The sequence below is a fragment of the Calypte anna genome, chromosome 1 (assembly GCF_003957555.1).
Source record: "Calypte anna isolate BGI_N300 chromosome 1, bCalAnn1_v1.p, whole genome shotgun sequence".
NCBI lineage: Eukaryota > Metazoa > Chordata > Aves > Apodiformes > Trochilidae > Calypte > Calypte anna.
Genome location: NC_044244.1, coordinates 19273441 through 19294477, shown reverse-complemented (window position 1 = coordinate 19294477; position 21037 = coordinate 19273441).

The window sequence follows — 21037 nt, the reverse complement described above, 5'->3', positions numbered from 1 at the left end:
GCATTTAAAGAACTTTACTATGGTCTGTAGAGAGAAATAAGGGTACCCAGTGAATGATTTATATCTTTCTAAAACATATTATCTTCTAGTGAAACCTATTTCTCTCTATTGACTGTCCTGGGACTCCAGGGTGACTGGCTGCTTCTTAAACATAGAATCATAGAATGATGATCTCAGAGGTCCCTTCCAACCCAGTCAATTCTATGATTCTATGATTCTATGATTCTATGATTCTATGATTCTGTGTCAGTCCTACACCACCTTAAGCACTAAATTATCTCCTGAAGGATCATATCTACCCATTTTTTTAATACCTCCAAGGATAGTGACTCCACCACACAGACTCACAGAATCATTTGGGCTGGAAAGGACCTCTGAGATCATCAAGTCCACCTTATGAACTAACACTACCACACTGACTAAGCCATGGCACTAAGGGACACATTCAGCAGTACCATAGAAAGCTGGGAAGCAGCTCTGTGGAAAGGGACCTTGGGGTCTGCAGGACAGCAAACTGAGCTTGCCAAAGCAGTGCCATGGCAACCAAGAGGCACAAAAGCCTCTTGAGGTGCAATAAGAGGATCAAATTGTGTATATCAAAGGAAGTAGTGGATTCTCCGTCCCTGGGGATATTTAAAAAGAGACTGGATGTGGCACTCAGTGCCATAGTCTAGCAACCGCAACGGTGGTTCAAGGGTTGGACTCGATGATCTCTGAGGTCCCTTCCAACCCAGCCGACTCTATGATTCTATGATTCTAAGGGATTATGCCCTCTATGTGACTCTCACTAGACCACTTCTAGCATACTGTATTCAGTTTTAGTGCCCCCAGTAAAAGATAGACATAAGCAGTGAGTTCAGAAGATGACCACCATGATATGTCAGGGCTGGAGCACTTGCACTGTGGGCAGAGGCTGAGGGAGGGGGGGTTGCTCAGCCTGGAGAATAGATTACTTTGGGGCAACTGAACTGCAGCAGCCCGTACTTACAGGGAGGCTACTAAGAAGGTAAAGACAGGCTTTTCCAGTAACATGTAGTGAGAGAATGATGCAAACAGGTCATACACTGAAACAACTTGCTTGATGTTATTTTTAGGCAGCAGTCTTGATACTTTCAGCTTTCATTTTTGTAGGCTAGGGAAAACAGACTCTTACATTGTCTGCTCAGAACAAGTGACCTTATTTCCCTTTTTCATACTAGCTACCCATTTTGGTACCTTCTGCATTCATTCTTCCTGAAGAATTAGCCAGGATTAAATGCTGCTCTGTGTGTGCCCAGGAAGATTTTGGTGGTATGGGATGACACATACCTTCTCAGAAAGCCAGTCTCTTCCTGCTTGAACAGTGGCTTATAGTTTAATACAGACATTGCATAATACTAGGTGAAATTAATAAGACTTTGGCTCCCCATCCTTTTCTCATCGTTTAGCCTTATGTGCTACATTAACAAGGGACTTCATGGATCTGTGTGTGGAGCCTTAGGGCCTCTTTCTTACTGTGAATTTAGATGCACCAATATTTAAGTGTTTGGCATATGAGCTTGCAAAAGAAATAAACCATCTTCGGAATGTGTCATTTAACAACAGAAGCAGTTGATATTTGGAGCATTTTAATCTGTACTAAAAATGTCAGGCTTGCTCTAAAGGCAGGAGTAGCTGGGAATGAAAATTGGTTGTGGCACTCACAAATCAGCAGGCATCCAGAGTTTCTAACCTCCTCAGTAAGTTTTGACTATCTGGCTTGTCTCTGAATAATGAAACACCTATTGTGCAAGCATGACAAGCCCAGTGACCAAACCACTTATGACACAAGTCCTAGTTAGCAATGTTTTTTATTGCATTGGCAAAATGCTAACATATAAAGTCCTTTCTTCTCTTAAAAATGTGTAAGAACAAGATAAATTATTCATGTGCAACTTATCTGAATTGCTTCTGATTCAGTTCTTAAAAGTCTGAAAAGCACATCTGGACATGCATCAGTAAATAAATAGGCTAGGCTTCCCTTGAAACAGCTTGTACTTTGGAAATAACCATATAATTTGAGATCAGGATGACCCTGGTATTTAGTTGAATAACATTAAAGCATCCCATTAACAGGAATTAATCCAAGCTGGTGAAAACTGGGATTTTCAATGTCGATTTGCAATAGTGGCAACAGCCTTATCAAGTTAATTGCATAAATGAATTTATTGATCATCTCCTGTAGTATATCGGCCTTCAAAATTTTCAAAATCAGGGAATTTGAAGCCATTCTAGAAAAAAATAATATTTTGCAGTGTTCAAGCATGCATCCATCACACCTAAATGCTTATTGATACGTCTAACAACTTTGAACAGAAATGAAAGCTGTAATCATTATAATCCTACAGCACTCATATTAAGTAAGTTTCATATATGTAAAGCTTAGATTGTCTGCACAATTTTATATTTCATTGAGGTAAAATAGAATGCAGATTTAAAGAAGACAAAAAAACCCTGCCTAAGATGACACTAAGAATAACAAGAATTTGTATCTAATTTGACAGATAATTTGAGATTTTTACATTAATCTACCTATATTATTCACATATACAAGTGGGATATTAGAAAGTCACTTGTTAATTTTTTTCAGGAATAAATATTAACATAACTTTTAAAATATACAATGATTTTTCTGTATGCTTTGGGTTTTTTTCCCAAATTCTATAATTTAAGACTATTTTAATTTTAGATAAAAGTAAAAAAATAAAAAAAAACCCAAACTAAGGGTTTAATGTAATTTATTTGCTACTGACAGTAATGTACGTTAATGGCCAGTACAAGCTTAAAATACTGTGCATGAGTTGCTAAAATCAGAATCATGGTTCTCAAAGTTTTTGGTCTGTTTTGCTGTAGTGGTCATTCTTCCACAATTTCCTTAGCACTTAATATTGCGTTTTTATTTAGGCACAAAATAGCCTAAATCTTGCATTGCTAGTTCATACTTGAGCTTTGGTGGAAAGGATAGTCTGGATTCATCCTCATATAATTCTAAAATCAGTGTTTAGTTGCTATTTCGTGAGTGTCTGGTGTAATCTGAACTGTTCTGAGGTATTCAAGGCACCCATACAGTCCTGGGAGGACATTTGTGGATTTCTGGAACAGTGTAGAGGAACTGAGAAGGATGTGGTGGGACATATGAAATGACACTACACACTTTTGGGTAGAATGTGTGGACACTGTATCTTCATCAGATATTATAAATGATTTGTACTGTAAAGCATCAGATGGAAGCCAACCTCACATTATCTACCATGGTCATAGAACCATATCTTTAAACAACTGAATATTCCCCTTGTTTCCTAAAGAGGGAGAAATATCTAGTGCTATTTGCTGTGTCATAGGGTGTCCTACCTGACTTTTAACTACCACCTTAGAAGGACACTGATTTTTCTTAAATTCTGTGTCACAGTGTCAGGTCAGTGAGGCTCTGTTGGACAACCTATCAAATCTCAAATAGCATTGGTTTCTTGTATGCAGGTAGCTAGATCAAGCCCAAAATGTGGACACTGTATAGTTAATGTTCAGTCTGAGATCAGTACTGAACTGGATGTATCTATATGTTAGCATCAGCCTGTGAGCTGGATATCAGTTATGGATTCATAATTACAGCCAAAAGAAGTCTATGAGTCAATGAGGAAATCTGAAACACAGAAAAGTATTTGGCTGATCATGGGTAAGGACTACACAGCTGTTCATGTAAATGGCTAGGGGCTTTCTAAATATCCTAGGATCTAAGTAATGTCTGCATGAGGTGGGGAGATTTTACACAGCCTGTACAGATTATACCTTTGTGGGAGAAGCTGAATTTCCCATGGGATAGTTTATGTTTTTGGTGTCTCAGTTAAGAGCTGATTCCTGTGCTTGAGAAAAATGTCTGAGTTGCTTCTCTCTGTGCAGGGAGAAAGACAGGTTTGCAGGGCCTGAGCTGGCTATTTTAGGTGTCTCCTGAGACAAGACAAATTGCATCCTGAAAGTGAGAGTTGGTATGAAAGGACTTTAGACCATTACCTTACTTATGTAAGTCTGCATTATAGACATGTACATGAAGATATGTAGACTGGCATGCAGGACTCCTAGACACAGCAGAAAAATGCTTCAACACTGCAAATTGTAATCAACCATGATTCCAAGCATTGCAGCCTGGTTCATAGATTTTCTCTAGATTTTTTTTTTTTTTTTTTGCATGAAACCACATATAGAAGTCAAATTGAGATTATTCCTGTTTATTAGAATGAGCGGATGTATTCATAAAACTATTTTGATATGTTCTCTTTCAGGCTACAGAGACTAAGAAACATTCTTAGAACATATGCATCATGAGCAAGGCAAATTATTTCAACACTGATTTAGAATCACTGAGCTGTGTTTGTGCAAGCTAAATTGTAATTTGCTTTCTTGTCTGTATTCAGCAATTTATGAGGCTGCTTCAAGATACTAATCAATAGTGGAATAGACACTCTTTGGAACCAGCACTTTAGCACATTGTACTTTGGTCCAGCATATATCTTACACACACACACACACACACACACACACATATATTTATGTGTGTGTGTGTCTGTTATGTACATATGTATGTTGTTTAAAAATGACAGAATAAATTTTAAGGGGCTTGTAAAATATACAGGATTATAGTCAACTTTGATAGAGGAATGCATCAATGTTTGTAGCTGCTCTGCATTTACCAAGTTTATTTCTATCACATGTTTTTTCTATTAATAATTGCCTGGATAAAGCTAAAAGCAATGCAAATTTTCACCTCTCATAGCAGTTCTAAATTGTATTTTTATGGTATGGTGCTACCATTTTGTGAGTATGATACTCTCATTCTTCCTAGATATTGTAGATAGATTTGGATTATGCAGCATTTTTTACCCTTCCTTAAATACATTTTCACATGGATGCCATCATCTTAGCCAAAGGGCTCATCTGTGCCCTGTGGTGGGTTGGTTGTGGAACCATTTGGTACCAGGTGTGTGCAGCCCAGGCCAGCCCTGGCCTCTTCTCACAGAGGTGGTGCCGTGGCTCCTGCCGCCAGCGCCTGGACCTGGACACAGAATTCTTACACAGATAAACGTTGAGAAGAAATATGAATCAAAAATGGGCTGCAAAATAATGAGAGGCAGCTTCAGCATAGCTTGCAGCAGATGGAGGTTGGTCCGATTTGTAATGATTTAATCTATCCTCAAAGATTAAGTAAGCCTGTTTTGCTCTGGGAACCTTTTTTGTGGTGGCTGTGCAAGGCCTTTGAAAGAAAGTGTCTCTTGCCTCTCCACCTTATAGATATCCAGACTGGACATGTTCCCAGCGAGGCTTTAGACCTGTTCTGCACTATCTATCTCAGCTTCTTATATAGTTCAGGGATTCATACTGTGGTTCTGGAAAAAGAACAAAACAAAGCAAACAGAAGGGGTGACAGATATTTGAATGGATTCTATTTCATCTGGAGAGAAAACCAGGGATGCCGTGCTCAACACACATTTTGAAACTTTTTCTTAAAAGACCACACAAAATTTCAGCTCTTATCATAAATGAGGATTAATAATTCAGTTCCATTTGCATGTCTCAGCCTATTTTTTTAATTGTTTTATTTTATCTACACAGTCAAAGGGTTGTAAAATTTCTCAGAGGTACTTGGACAGAAATTAAAAGTATTAGCAGTAAGGGAAATCTGATCCCTTCAGTTTATAAGAGTGAAAAGACAAAATAGTTCATTCACAGTTGATGAGTAATATACATTTGGAAAGCATGATCTGTGGAGCATAAGAGCAAAGAGTGTCCAAACATTAAATTTTATATCAACATCACAAGATATTTATACAGCTTTTTAGTAAATCTTGTGCCCAGGCCTTTCAACGATGTTTTAATGAACTTTTGGATGACAAAATCAAAGTTTCTGAGTTATATGAAATTTCTCATTACTTCAATATGCCATTAAAACTTATACACACATATACAACAGTAACATCTGTGTTTTAAAATAAATTGGAAACACAAGCCATTCATAATACAGTAATGATTTTATTTTCATAAGATAATTCAATTTGATGAGCAAAAGCAGTGTAACACAACAAGGTCTGGATCAAATAGCAGCTGTAAACCTTCCAAGTGTTGTGGCTCCATTCAGAGCTTAATGGAACATGAGTCTCAGCCTGTCATTTGAATCTCTCCCACAGCAGAGGAGCAAAGGAACATCCTGGCATGGGAGTCTGAGATAAAAGAGACATTAGGATAGAGACAGGGAGCAATTTCACATCAATGAAATTATCCCTTGTGCTTTTGATACTTGGGTTTAAAGGTTACAGATAAAATTACCCCATTGTTCTGAACTCTGCTGAATTTGTGTATAATTATAATATTTTTCTATATGCAGTTGTAAACACACTGGAACAGGCTGAGTTTTATCCAGTGCCCTGTGGAAAGGCATTGGCAGGCTCTCTTTGACCTTGATATGGTCCATGACTAAGAGGTACTGGAAGCATCTCTCAGTATGCCCACGAACCACACCTGTTTCCTTTGCTCTTGTTTGGGTGTGTGTATGTTACCTGCATTTCAGTTTGTGGCTTCTTAGCAAAAATGATAAAAATGACACAAAGTTCTATCAAATAGTAAAGTTTCTTCACATAAAACGTTTCTAACAAACATTAGCAAGGTCTAAACAGAGTAGCCATCTCCTAGGCCAGATCTACAACAAAATCCCACAAAAGTGTATAATCTACAAAGTTTCAAACAGTACAGACTAACTTAATTTCAAGTTTGCCTAACTCTGTAAGATCTTTAAACAATGCTCCTAAAATGCTTCCGTTTAGGTGCCCACATGTACTCAGAAGCACTCTTTTGCAGGATGACAACTTTTCTCCTTTATACATTTGCAGTGGTTGAAATAATACAGTTTGGAGTACAGCACTGACTGGTCTGCTTAAGTAGCTTGAAAAAAAATATTGTTCTGTGTATTTGCTGCCTACCTTTTCAAGAATGTCCTTAATGAGGCACACACTGAGTATGGCAGTTAACTTGATTATGGAGTCTTCTTAGTTTCTTTATCTCTGTGGTATATTCTAGGTGAAACCAGTTTTCATTCCTTTTGAAGATTTCTTAATGCTTTTGTTTCAGCCATTTAGAGACCTCTCTGTATCTACTAACAGATTATGGGACAAGTTGGAGAAGTGAAAATGAGAAACCGTGGCAGTGTCTCGGCAGTGTCTCAGCAGTCTCTAGGCTGTTGGCTTGGCTTGATTCAGTTAGTTAGGGAGGGGCATCTAATTATATTGAATGTGCCCTACAATATCTTTTATGCTCTTCCATGCCTGTCCATTGTGGCACAGATCTCCCATAAATGCTGCATCGTATTTTTCAGCCCCACTTGAATGTTTCAGATACCACAGGGTATTTCAAATGCCAATAGATACCTGTCTTTAGGCATCTTATTTAAGTTGATAAACAAAGGTGTCTCAACTGCCCTTCTCCTCTTATTTTGCAGATATCTGAGACACAGTTATGGACACAACAGTATGTATTACTCATGCTGTATCTCAGACCTGAGTTGTAAATTTCTTAAGTGTTAGAGACTAAGTTCAGCATCTTCCTTTGGTAGATTTGGAATATGGACTCAGACTTGGACTTCCTGAAAGAGTTTCCTAACAACAAGGGAACAGTTTGGTTTACTCAGGTTAAAGATGCATACAAAAGATAAAAAAATCCACCATAGTGTCTGCATTTTTTTTCATCAGCATATGGAAAGACTAAGTCTTTCAATCAGAAAGAACAGTTGTCTATACTTTCCCCACTTTTTCCCCAAGGAACTCTAAATAGCAAGATTTTGATCTGTCTGTGGATGAGTGGTACATGTTTGAAACTTTGCTTTCACATTTTATTATATTTTAAAAAAATTAATTAATCTTTACAGTTGTTTGTAACAATGCTGCTGTCAGCCCTCTTCATGGAAAAGAAAGTTTCACACAGCCAAACTCTGTTACAAAGCACAAAAAAAAAAAAAATAGCAAAAGCTAATGTCTCTGCCTGCATGCAAAGGAAGGCCATGCAACTTCAATATTTCCTCCCCTTTCAGTTATCCAGATTATGCAGGTTTGCAGTGATAGATGATCACTCCCATTCTTCAGGCCACAAAAATGAAAGGTAAGAACTACTTACACAGAAATTAGAGCCATGAAATGTGAACATTTGTCATTGTGTCTGACAGTATTCATGTGCCTTTGTGCTTGCAGCTGCGTTATGGAATTTACATTCTTTTCAGAGATAATTCTGCTGGTGCCAGACTACAGCTATGGAGGGACAGATGGATTAGCAGAGTATATGCATAAAATATAAAAGCAGCACAGGAGAACACCATGCATTACAAAATCATACACGTATGACTTTTCCTTTTATTGTTAGATTAGAGCAAAGGTTTGACCCCTTAGGTCATATTATTTCAAACCAGTAAGAATTAGCAATTTATTCCTTTAGAATTATTTGGAAAACACTATTTTTCTTGTGCATTAGGAAAAACTGTTTTGTTTGCTTGTTTAATAGAATGTGTAATATTCATTCTTCACACATAGTGAAATCACTCAAAAAAAAATTTTTTTTTAAAAAACTTACTCAGATTTGGCTGAAGTTTTCACTTGTTAGATGATAATTCCTCCTCAGCGATTTGTCTTTGAGGAAAGATGTAGAATCTGCATACACTTAATACATTAGATCTATGATAGATTGGTTTAGCCAAATGGTCTTGGCACTTAGTGTCATGGTCTAGTAACTGCAGTGGTAGTGGATCAAGGGTTGGACTTGATGACCTCAGAGGTCCCTTCCAACCCAGCCGATTCTATGATTCCAACACATAAAGCACAAATCTCTGTTATACCCTGTGAATTTTACTTTGCATTGAGCAGTCATGTCCAGTTTGCCATGGAAAGCACAAAAGGTTACATTTCCTAGTTCTGAGCTGTGGTGGGCATAACAGACAGAATTGTAACAGGGTGTAGCACATGATTCATCATAAGGATGAATGGAGCTGTGCAGAATCATGCTCTTTACAAAGATGTATTGAAAGTTCTTTATGAATCAATTCAATGAGAACTGAGCCAAAAAGAAAATTGCTGCAAGCTTTGCACCCCACCCAACCTCCCACCCCCCCAAGTAATTCCCATTGTTAATCTCTTACTGGAGTGCCAGTTCTGTCTGTCTAAAGTCCAATAAATACCAATTTTAATTAATACATTTTTTTCTCTCCACTGTGTTTCAGAGATTATAGAACTTATTTACTGGTGTTCAATTTCAAGCATGAAACTTCTTATGATCCTATTTTTCATTGTAGGCCTTTCTGATTGGCTTTTATGAAAGCCCATAAATTAGTTGTATACTTTAAATAAAAATGTAAGTTCTAACTTTGTGGTGTCTTTGGTTTTTTAACCAATTAATTATTGTTATTTATAGAAACTGTTTTTATCTCCTCAGAGTTTAATAAGAACACAAAAGATGGTTTTGTTTTTTTATAACATGAATAATAAAACTGTTTCTTAAAATAATGTGTTATTTTAAATCTAATGAGTCCATTGTTCATGTTTTTTTACTGCCTATTACTTGTAATGGATAGATAATTGTTTCTAGTAGCCTAATTTCAGATCAGAGAGCTTTTTGGAGCCTTACAGTTCTTTGGAATTCTTTTACAAATAATACATTGAAAGCAAAAACTTCATTTTACCAGATGCTATGAAAATAGGAATTTTTATTAATGATGTTGTGGATTAAAGCTGCAAGATTTTTTGTTTGGGTTTCTTATTATTTATTTATAATGGAGGAGTGTTAGTATGTGATCAGATTTTCTGCCCAGTTTTTCAAGAAATTAATAGAATGTAGAAAGATTTTTCCATTCTCCAAAAAATAGTATGACTTAGAAAGTTTTGTATCAAATAGCTACATGTTGAGCCAAAGTATAATGTAAATTTTCACTTGTATTTATTACAGGTTTTAGAATTGGGTTACTAATAGGTCCTTAGAATCACCAATATGACATAAAGAAACCAAGAAAGAAATCCTTCTAAATCAAAAGCCTGGCCACTGTTAGCGTTTATGCATTACTTCTTGAACTCTAGGAATGATAAGAGTTCTGTTAAATTTTTTTTGATGAACAAAATTGCTCCCGTTAGCACTGATGGTGCTTTGGCACAATGCCTTTGCCAAGGGATAGGAAATATATATTAGGAAGCTTTTTTGTGGTCCCTAAGGTACTATAAGGAAAATCAAGAACATTACAAGTACTTATGAATGCTTTCTTATTCCTGCAAAATGCATCACAACTCTTGAAGTGAGAAAGAAGGAATGGATAAACAAGTAAAAAAAATATGAGTGATTAAAAAAAGAAACAATATCAAACCTTAAAATGAAGCATATATTAAATTTTAAGAGGCCCCTCTGCTGTCATTCACATGTAGACTTATCAGCGTCTGCAAGTGATGATCTAAGCATGTCACCCAACCACAAAAGCCGGTTAGACCTCCTCCATAACAAACACAGAAACCTACATCCTGGAGAAAATTCAATGACTGAGAGGCTCTAGCAATATACGAGCTTAAATAACCTTTCCAAGATCCACCTTCCAGTCTAAAGCCCACATAGATTCTGACTTGCTCAGCTACATGTGAGGACGGCAATTTAATTTTGGATTCTGCAGTGCTGTCTTCAGCAGGTGCTTTTTCGGGGAGTGAGAAGAATAAATTTGGATTTAGAATTCAGGGGTAAATGAAGATCCTCCACAGTGCCACCACTTACATTATGGAATAACCTACCATTTAAACTATAACCCATATTCTAAAGCAGGTAGGGTAAAAATTATGTTTAGTTTTGTTGTTTACAGTTCCTGAAATTTTGCCTATCAAAAGCACAAACAAAGTCTCTTCTATGATTTGCAATATGTGTAAGGGCAGATAAGTTGCACAAATGTATCAGTGACAGACATGTTGGAAAACTGCTGTCTCGAAGCTCTCAGAAAACATTGCTAAAGACAGTAGACTCAAAAAGAGAACTGAGTAGTACCAATATCTTGGATTATAACACGCTCCAAATGTAGGAAGATTCATCATTTGCAACTTCTGTGATATTTATCTTAAAAGGAGACAGAGAAGTAGCAGGTGAGATGCATATTCTGAATGAATCTTGGATTGAATGTGCTTAGTTTGCCAATTTCTTTTCTTCCTTAGTGCTACTTTCCTGATAATAGTCATTGTGCAGAGTAAAGAAAACCTTTACAGTTCTATCTTGCTCAGATTATCCCTCAGGTAAAAATTTATTAACCAACAAGATGGATTCAGATGTATTTCTCAGATTGTCCTGTACCAGTGGCATCCATGTGGTGTAAGAAAACACAGATGTTCTGCCATCAATAGTGTTGAACCTGTGAGATTTATATTTAAGGGAAGCTGAAGCTGAATTGCATTTTGAGACATAAGAAAAATAAACTAAAAGGGAAAAATGTCAGATTTCCCCATAAACTAGAGAAGCACTCTCTCAGTGTATTACATATTTAAGGCCTTGCAAAACAACAAACTAATTCACTATAAAATGTTTATATTAACTTTTTGCTTTCAAATTGAAAGATGTTTTCCCACTATTTTAATATAGCCAGTTCCATAGTAACTCTTACATTACACCAAATTCCCAATAATACTACCCAAATAATGTGTTTTGGAAATGTCATAAAATAGAATGTTGTCAGCCAGTAATCTCTAAATAGTGTTAAAGATTTTTTTGTACCATTTGTTAGTATCTAGAGATTCAGTCTGTAACTTTTTCAGTTGCTTGGAAAAAAGAAGTTTCTATTGGACCAGACATTTCTTTTGGTATATTACTTGATCTTTCCCAGCGGCTTTTGCTCTACGCCATGGGGGAAGACACGAGAAACACATTTGAAATATAATTTTCCACAGAAAAAAACCCTTTTTCTCTTATTTTCAGTACTTAGGGAGTCAAAAGAGATATGCTCTTAATCAAAAGAAAGAATGTCTCATATATTTGCTCTCGTATTGAGTTGTTCTTGGGACTTAATAAAGCTGTCAAATGTGTTTTGAGTTGTATTAACCTCTTGATCTCAATGACTTCTTGTGCAGTACAGTGCAGGTAAATTATGCAATCTGCATGAGAAATCTGCAGAGAAAAATGGTGTCTTTTTTTTTTTTTTTTTTTTTTTTAAGGTTAAGGCAAGTAAGAAACAACTGTTCAAATCTCAAATCCAATTTGACATCCTGGTTCATTAGACAATGCAGTGGTTACTCATCAAAATGAGTTCCACCAAATTATTTTTAATGTGTGCTAAATTGGTTATTAAAACCTTGATGTTGCTATAATTTTAAACAGAGTAAAGATGGTGTGATATTACTTAAATGCTGTGAATTAGAAAATAAATTGGGTTTTATACCAAGAAAAAATGGAGATAGAAGCAGTGGAAAATTAGCTCTTTTTAATATTTCAGATAATTAGGATTTAAAAATGAGTTTATTTCATGATCTAGGGAAGGAAATTTTTATGAAGTGTAGCTGTAATTTTTTATAGAAATAACAGCATTAACTACAATGTGAATGACTAACAGCCTCTTATAACATAAGGAATATCGTTGTAGCATATCTGTGATTTGTATAAATACATATCAGTCAGAGACGCAGGGATATGAGTTATATAAAATAAAAACTTAGTTGAAATGCAAGACTTCATTGTCTTTGACAGTCTCAGTAACCCAGCAGTTCATTAAAACTTATTATTCTCATTTTTATTTGGGACAGACTATATCAAGTAACAATGAATTCTTCTTGATTAAAAACAGTGGACTAGATAATGTTTTATACAGCCCATTTTTAAGGTCATGTAGAAGAAACAAGGTTAGAGATTATGAACAAAATCAGATTCAAAGCTGAGGCTTGGTATAAGAGACCTAATTCAACCTCACTCTGAACAGACAGAATAACCCAGTTTGCTTATGCAGCCATGATGCACTGTGCCAGACCTTGTGATGCATTAAATATTGAACTAACTTCCTGTGAAAAAAAAAAAAGGGCATGATAGCATTTGTAAGTGAGCAAAATCAAAGAGTCTGAAGTATTAGAATAATGTTATGAAGTAAATCGCATTATACAGTCAATTGAGAATAGCATGACTGAAAAAAAAATAATCTATAAATATAGAGAATGAATCAATAAAGTCCAAGTAATTGTGTCTTTAATAGATTTCTTCATCAGAGGAACACTGCTGCTAAAAGACAGGTTTGAAAGGCCTGCAAAAAGAATATTTGAGGCTGGTGCTTCCAGTTACATGTTTCCAAAACTAAGATCTAGATGCTTTTGGTCTCCTCATAGGTGCATTTGGCTTGGCTCATATGGCAGGGACAAAGCTGAAGTGTGATTTGGAGTACTCCAGGCTCCATGAATAAATCAATCCTGGCAGCTCCAGAGCTTTACCACCTTCTTTCTCCCTCCTGATGCCCCATTGCTACTCTCTGCTAACCTGCAGCCATGTCTACAGCCATTTCTCTTCTGTCATGTATCAGTACCACAGTCAGGCATTCTGGATTTTGGTCTTGCCAGCAGTAATCCCCACATTCTCTTCTCCAGCTGCTAACAGCTACACTGTCAGAGAAACAGTTTAATATATCTATGATGGAAGAATTCCTTTTCAAAGTACTTCAGAGCTTTAGTGCTACAGTCTATTTCTCACCAGTAATTTATGTCTTGTGACAGTCTTCAAGTTGGGAGTATGCAGTACTGTCATGAAATAGAGAAAAAACAATATCACTGTACCCAGAGGAAAGACTATTAAGGACATGCTTCCATAGCCTGCAGTGAAGGGTAAAACTGTGTTTAATTAAACAGCAAAAATGAAATTGACAGATAAATAATATTTTTTTTCCTAAACACAAAGATCATTTTTTCACTTAAATAGTTGTGTGTATGTCTATGTATGCATGCACCAGTTTGTGAGTCTGACCTCAATCTTTAAAGTACACATCTTGCTGCCCAGAGTCCCTTAGGATGATGGAGTATTTACTAAAATGATCTATGTTTTATCTCAGCTCTCCAGTGAAACTATATATTTACAGTTCTAATAACAAAAAGCTTTATAAACTCCAGGAAGCTGACATGGTGTCCTAATGGTAAGGTCACTGGGAATTAAGTTTAAATGTCCAGTTTAAAACTGAATTCTCTCTGATCCTTTTCTAGCTATGCCAATGCAAGTGAGTTTGATTTTTCATTGACTGCTGGCAAGAAAATCATAAATTATGTATGTCCTTTCAGTGTGTTATTACCAAAAAGACAGTGTTCTTACTTTGGGTTTTTTATGGTTCACAAAAAAGTAAAACTGGTGAGAAGGGAGTTCCTCTGTAGAATTAATTGTTCTTAATCCTTGCACTTTGAGAAGAAATAATCAAGCATAAAGATATCTGTATGGAGAAGAGAATGGTCTGGAAAGTCAGAACTATTAATAATGAAATATTTTTGAGATTTAAAAAAAAAACAAGTCATCTATTAGCCACAACTGTTAGGATTCCAAGATAAACAAATAAACAATTCTTTCTTTCTTTCTCTCTTTCTTTCTTTCTCTCTTTCTTTCTTTCTCTCTTTCTTTCTTTCTCCTGCATCCAACAAAGGAAATAAATGCCTACAGTATCTGTTAGAAAAGTTTTGCAGCACCAAAAAAAAGTAAATCCTTTTGCTGCTGAAAATGCAGATGGGGTTGGAGAGATGCTTGTGGGGCATAATTCTTGTTGCTAAAACATATTGAGTCTTAGTTGTTCAGCACCATGAGCCAAACAACAGAAAAAAAAATTTAGTTTTTATTATATTCTTAGAAGTATTAAGCACTTAGCAATCTTCCTCATAAGGCTAATTTAACTCTCCTTTTCTTAATAACATGGAATGTATTAATGTTGAAAGGTCACCCAGTATTCAGGAATAATGAGCTCTGAAGATTCCAAAGTCATCTTACTGATGCTCAGCTGAATTTTAAAGATGAATAACTAGGCCAATCTTTTTTTGGTAACATAGAGCTAGGGGTGAAACTTGGCCAGGACAGAAGGAAAATGAAAGAGAAGCTTTGTGAGCCCATTTACACTCTCTGCAAACCATCCACTAGATTTCTGTGTTGATTCCAAGTCTGCTGAGCCAGGTACTCTGAGACATTCCTCCCTCCCTGTTCCATGCTTGTCCAATACATTTCCTGGCCTCAGGTTATCTGTTTATGCTTTCTTCCCAGAAATAGGACATCAGAGGCCAGCTACACTGCACCTCATAATTAAGGCTGTCTGTTCCATTTTCCTGCCACCTGAAGTGTATCTTTTCCCAAAACCTTACAGTTCAGTTCTTCAGAGACTTGAGTTCAATGCAAGATGCACGATCTGAGTACCCCAGTCCATATGAAATGAATAAGCACAGCCAGATCAAATACCACACAGAACTGCATGGGTTTCTGTTCTTCAGACAGACTCCCTGTTCTGGAGCTCTTTGTAGCTGGTGAAAAGTAACTCTCAGATGTTTGGAAACTCATCATTTCCCACTTGCTTTTTTTCCCACTTTGCTTTTTTTTTTTTTTTTGGCTTGTTTGTTGGCTTTGTTTCTTTGGTGTTTTTTTCTTTTTTTTTTTTTGGTTGGTTGGTTGTTCTTTTTTGTGTTTTATTTTTGTTGTTTTGTTTGTTTGTTTTAGCTTTCAGTAGTAATATACAGCTCTATTGATCCTTGTTTTTTTTCAAAATGCTTTTGCATCAGGATATAAATTCATGGAAGGGCTCTTAAAAGATTTCTGTCAGTACCTGGATGGTGAGTTTGCTATATGATGGCAACTGCCATTACCAGAATATTTTTCACTCTAGGAAAAAGCTTCTGATATGCTTTAAGGCCTACAAAAAGCAATCAAAAGCACAGTTTGACAGATAATAAACAAAGGGAGTAGAGAGTCACTGGGGAAACGGATAGATTAGGGGTTTTAACTCCTCCTTTGTTACCTCAAGTTAGTATGATACCTGATGATGAATTTCATTACATAGGCAAACAGTTGCAGTAAACATTGTTTCAGCTGACTTGTAACATTGTAACTTAAATAACAAACAATAAATAATTTTTCAGTGAAAATGAGTTATCTGGGTTTTTTTGTTTGTTTTTTGGTTTTTTTTACAGTTATTTCAGGTTTCCTGACCCTCAGCTATGAAAAAATAACATAGAGAGTATTCTTAGTTCCTTGGAGAATACTAGGATGTTTGAATATTGTTTGTTATTACAGCTAGTATTCACCATTATTAAATCAGTGTGTTTCCTTGAGCTAAAAGGGATACATATTTAAAACAGCATAAGGGTTTAGCTACTTGAGCCCTGTTTAAGTTAGTGGGAGCAAAACATTTTAATCCTCACATACTTATTTGAAAATGTAACTGTTCTTGCTAGAAGAGAGTGGTAGCTTGATTGTCTCAGTGCCTTAAAAGGGAGAATTATATGAACAAAAATGTTTTCAGTTGGGATTAACTTGATGTTTGCAAAGCCTATCTGGAGACAGAAATTTCTCTCTGTTCAGCGTTTCTCAACAAGTAAAAATCAAAATATATACATGTTATTAGCAGAAAAGTAAAATGCCAGTATAAAGCCAGAAAACTGTCCATTGGTTTCATATATTCTGTCTGAGTTCAAATGGAAGGAATGAAAACTAAAAATTGTTAACTAATGAATCCCTCTAATCTGAACTCCTGTGAGTGTGTAACCCAGCCTCTGGGCTGTATGAAATATGACTCTGAGATGAAAAGGAAATTTGACAACTTTTAACAGGTGTGAAGTTAGCAATTTCACTTAGTTTGCTTTGTACTGAAGTGGAAAAGAACAGCCTGTACAGAGATAGTGCTGCACTGGTTATAGAAGCAAACCTCTCCTGGGATTTCAAACAAGACTCCATAAGGTCTCAGACACTATCACAGGAAATGAAGATGGCTGAGGTCCTGCAGAAACATTCAGTGTGATCATAACTGAAGTGTTTCTCTGCTGCAACATAGATACATTTGTTATTCATATGCTAGACTTTGCGTAGATCTTCAGTGATAGTAAGGGAGTTACTACAGATTTATTCTCTTGCTATATAAGTCCCATAAAGGGTATTATGTGCAATTTTCCTAAAAGATTATTTTTTCCAGCAGGAAACATTTAGCTCATTCTTTTCCACAGTGGATGCTAATTCAATACTTTCAGTGTGGCTTACTGGGTGAATTGCAGTTTGCCTTAGAAATCTTTACAGTGGTCCACAGCTTTGAAAGCAATAAAGTGACTGGTCTGTCTCACTTTATAAAAATGCAAATATTATTGTGAAGGTATGTTTTCCATTATATGGTCATTATAAAAGATATGTTTTACTAAGTCCCAAAGCATGATTTCATGGCATAAGCACAGAGGCTTGACTAAGATTCAGTTTTTAGACTGGTCTTCCTAAGGAATATTGCCAGTGTAAGGCACGCAGTTGTTATGACCTCAGATTTGGAATGCTAGCACAGAATAAGTTTGTCTAGACCTGTGTCACCCATGTCAGACATACAGTTGATAGCCAAGTGTGACTTAAAGAAGACTTTCCTTTTAGCTGCCAGTTTCTAGATACTTCTACCGGTTCTGCCAGGCTGTCTTTCTCTGCTGAAGTGAGTTAGCACAAGTCACTGCCAAAGCAAAAAGCACATTCTCAGGAGTCATATTTTTTAGACCAAGTGAGCCAGAAAAAACAGAATGGCAACCACGGGTTCTAAATGGGAGATGGATCTGAGTTTAAAAAGAAAAAAAACCCAACAAATAAAAAGAAGCAAAAAAACCCCATTAAACCAACAATTTTCCCAAATACTTAGAGAACAGCTGAAGTCTGATATTTTTGTTAACATTGCTGGCACAATGTTACATCATGGTTCAGTGTTAACATCTCTATTTTAATCAAGTAGCAAATCTGAAAATATTTCCTCTCTTTCAGTCAATCTTGCTGAGCAAGCTGCTGCTCCTCAGTGAGGTCAGCCACAACCCAGGTTTTCAATCTTATTACCAGCTTGTTCTTAAATAAGGTGAGACCAATGTCAGTAAATAACTAATTAGGCTTAGACTGATGTTTCAGAGAACAGGGGAGGGACTTTTAACAAGGGTGAGTAGCAATAGGTCAAGGGGTGATGGTTTTAAACTGGAAGAGGGTAGCTTTAGGTTAAACAGTAGGGGTAGATTCTTTAGTGTGAGGGTGGTGTGACACAGGAACAGGTTGCCTAGGGCAGCAGTGGCTGCCCCATCCCTGCAAATGTTCAGTGCCAGGTTGAATGGGGCTTTGAGTAACCTTGTCTAGTGGAGGGTGTCCCTGCCCATTCAGGGGAATAGGATGAGTTGATCTTTAAGGTACCTTCCAACCAAAACCATTCTATGATTCTATGAAATATAAAGACATACTAGTTCTTCAGATAAAAGATCAATTATATCAACTCAGCATGTACTGCAAACAGGCAAAACTAGTGCTGTGTAAGATTTTTACCAGACTTAAAGTTTCAGTGTAGTTGAGCCTACAGTATGATTGTTTCACAGACCTTAGGGTGAGTCTTTAACAGAGTTGTGTTATGGCTGGGCCTTTGTTTCTGTTGATCCTTTCCCACTCTCCAGCCTTACTCACTGCAGGTTACTATGCTCTACCTCTCCTATGAAAATCTAATTTCTTCCATCCAGTCAGGAACTTCATAATATCTACCATGAACTGTTAATCCACACTTTTTATTTTATTCCTTAAAGCCTGATTAGAGAACATTTCCATGTTGTTTCTTGGCACTGAGTTAGTTCCCAATACAACCTCTGTGACACAGCCTTTGTTGGAAGTCAACTTTTTTCATTTTTTGATTGGTAATTTCCTGGCTCGGTTATTTTGGTCTTGCAACATTTTCTGCATAATGATGGCTCTTACTATTTCTTCAAAGTGAGTTTTAGCTTAAGAAATGCTACAGAAGATATTAGGAAGTATCTTTTTACACTTCATCTCTTTGTGTCCCTCTCTTATCTCCATACCTCCTTTCTGAAACCCACACTGGACCTTATTATTTTCCCTCCTTTTTTTAAACTTTCATTTCTGCAAGTGCAGAAACATAACCTGTATTGCAGAAAGTTATACATAAAACAATATATCCAAACAAAAGTGCTTACAAATATCTGAACCGTGAAGCTGTGTACTTTTTTTCTGGATATCTTATCCTTTTAAGATAAATAAATGCTGGAAATTTCTGAGAGAAGGCATCTTGTTTTATTATTTTTCTTTTAAATGAAGGAATTGGTTTAGATTCATAAAAGAAACTGCAAGATAGAAAAAATAATTGGAACAAACAGAATGCTTGTACTTTTCCACCTAGTCCCCCAGTGACTGTCTTCCATTCAAATTCCCCTGTATCTTCTGTTTTGTCCATTTGAAGCTCTTAGCTTTTGGGAATCTGCCATATCAGATATTGGAAAAATATCCAGAGAAGCTGAGCACTTCTACATTAGTAGAAATAGGTAATGATGCACTGCATACCCAAAACATATGTGTGCCGCATACCCAAAACAAAACCCACAACCATAATGGACACTTTTGGCAAGGAATTGCACTTAGCATGTTTTGGTTTTATAGTTTTGGTATGATAAAAAGTATCTCTAAAAAAGTATCTCTATCCTTATTACCAATCTTCCTTTCCTTCTTCTTCTTTAAATATATCTCTTTGTATCCGATCAACTGAAGCAATTTTTTGGATGTAATACACCTGAACGCAGAAATGAAAGGAATAATAATAAAACTGTTTATTATTTTTGCTTGTTAAAATACCTATATTGTAAGAGGTGAAAAGTAAACCACATGCTGACTATCGTGTTTTAATGAATACTACTGAAATCTCTAAAGATGAGCAAATACTAAGCCTCTGATATGTAGGCTTTGCTAAATTTAATTTTTCTGAAGTTTGGCTTGCAAGTGGAATTAATTTCCCAGAGAAACCGTGAAATTAGATAACAATTTGTATACATACAACTAACAAAGAAAGAGAGATTAAAAGCTTGGAAAAAAAATTAGAGTAATTTTGGCCTCTTGAAATTCTGCACCTGAACCTGCACATCACAACCTGAGCTAGGATGGACAAGATCTCTGTGCTGTAATGCACCCAGTCATCAGTAGCAGACACAACCTTATGCTGTAAGAACAAGTATGTTTTGTACCTAGACCCTGAACATAATTTCCAGTCCAATTTTTAAAATTTTGTAATGAAATCCTTTCCATTTTGAGGAAAACTGGATATTTTTGCCACTGGAATTTTATCTTCCTCACTGTATTAATTTTCTATTTTGAATTTGGAAAGAAAATGGTATTTTCAGATGTCCTATCTATTGTCACCACTTCTATTACTATGCCTAAAATATTTACCCTTGTACCTTTATTCCAGCACCTTAAATTTGGTTAATTAAAGATGTATGCACTCATATTTGTATCAATTATTCATTTTGTCAGTGCAAGTGTGCACGGAAGTAGACATTAGGGTTCAAGCTTTCTCTGAAAATCCAATGCAAATATTATGTCGAAGAACAGCCTTTGAAATAGCTTTGAAAATACCCATCTTTACAGCTGCCTTTTGACAGTACTTAGAAGTTATCTGATTCTTTTGCTCCCTTTTCTCCTCAGCTAACTGCAAAACAATTATTTGTGTATCATAATGGCAAAGGCATAATTCCGTCACAGGGTCAGACAATCTTGAGTCAAATGCATACGGCACGCTGCCTCGGCCAAAAGTACGACCTACAGTAATAACAGAGTCAGTGATCTGACAGCTCCTCTCCTGGGCTCTTTCTAGGCCACCTCGGCTCTGAGTGCATGTACAAAGATGTGATTTCCACTTCGAAAATTCCCCAGAGAATTTCTTGGTACGGTTTTTCTTGGCAGGGATTGCTTTTGAAATGGGCAAAGGGACATGTAAACAGACAAAAAGAAATCATTACTACAGAAATAGGTGGCATATGTATTCTGCTCAAAGTTGTTGAATTTC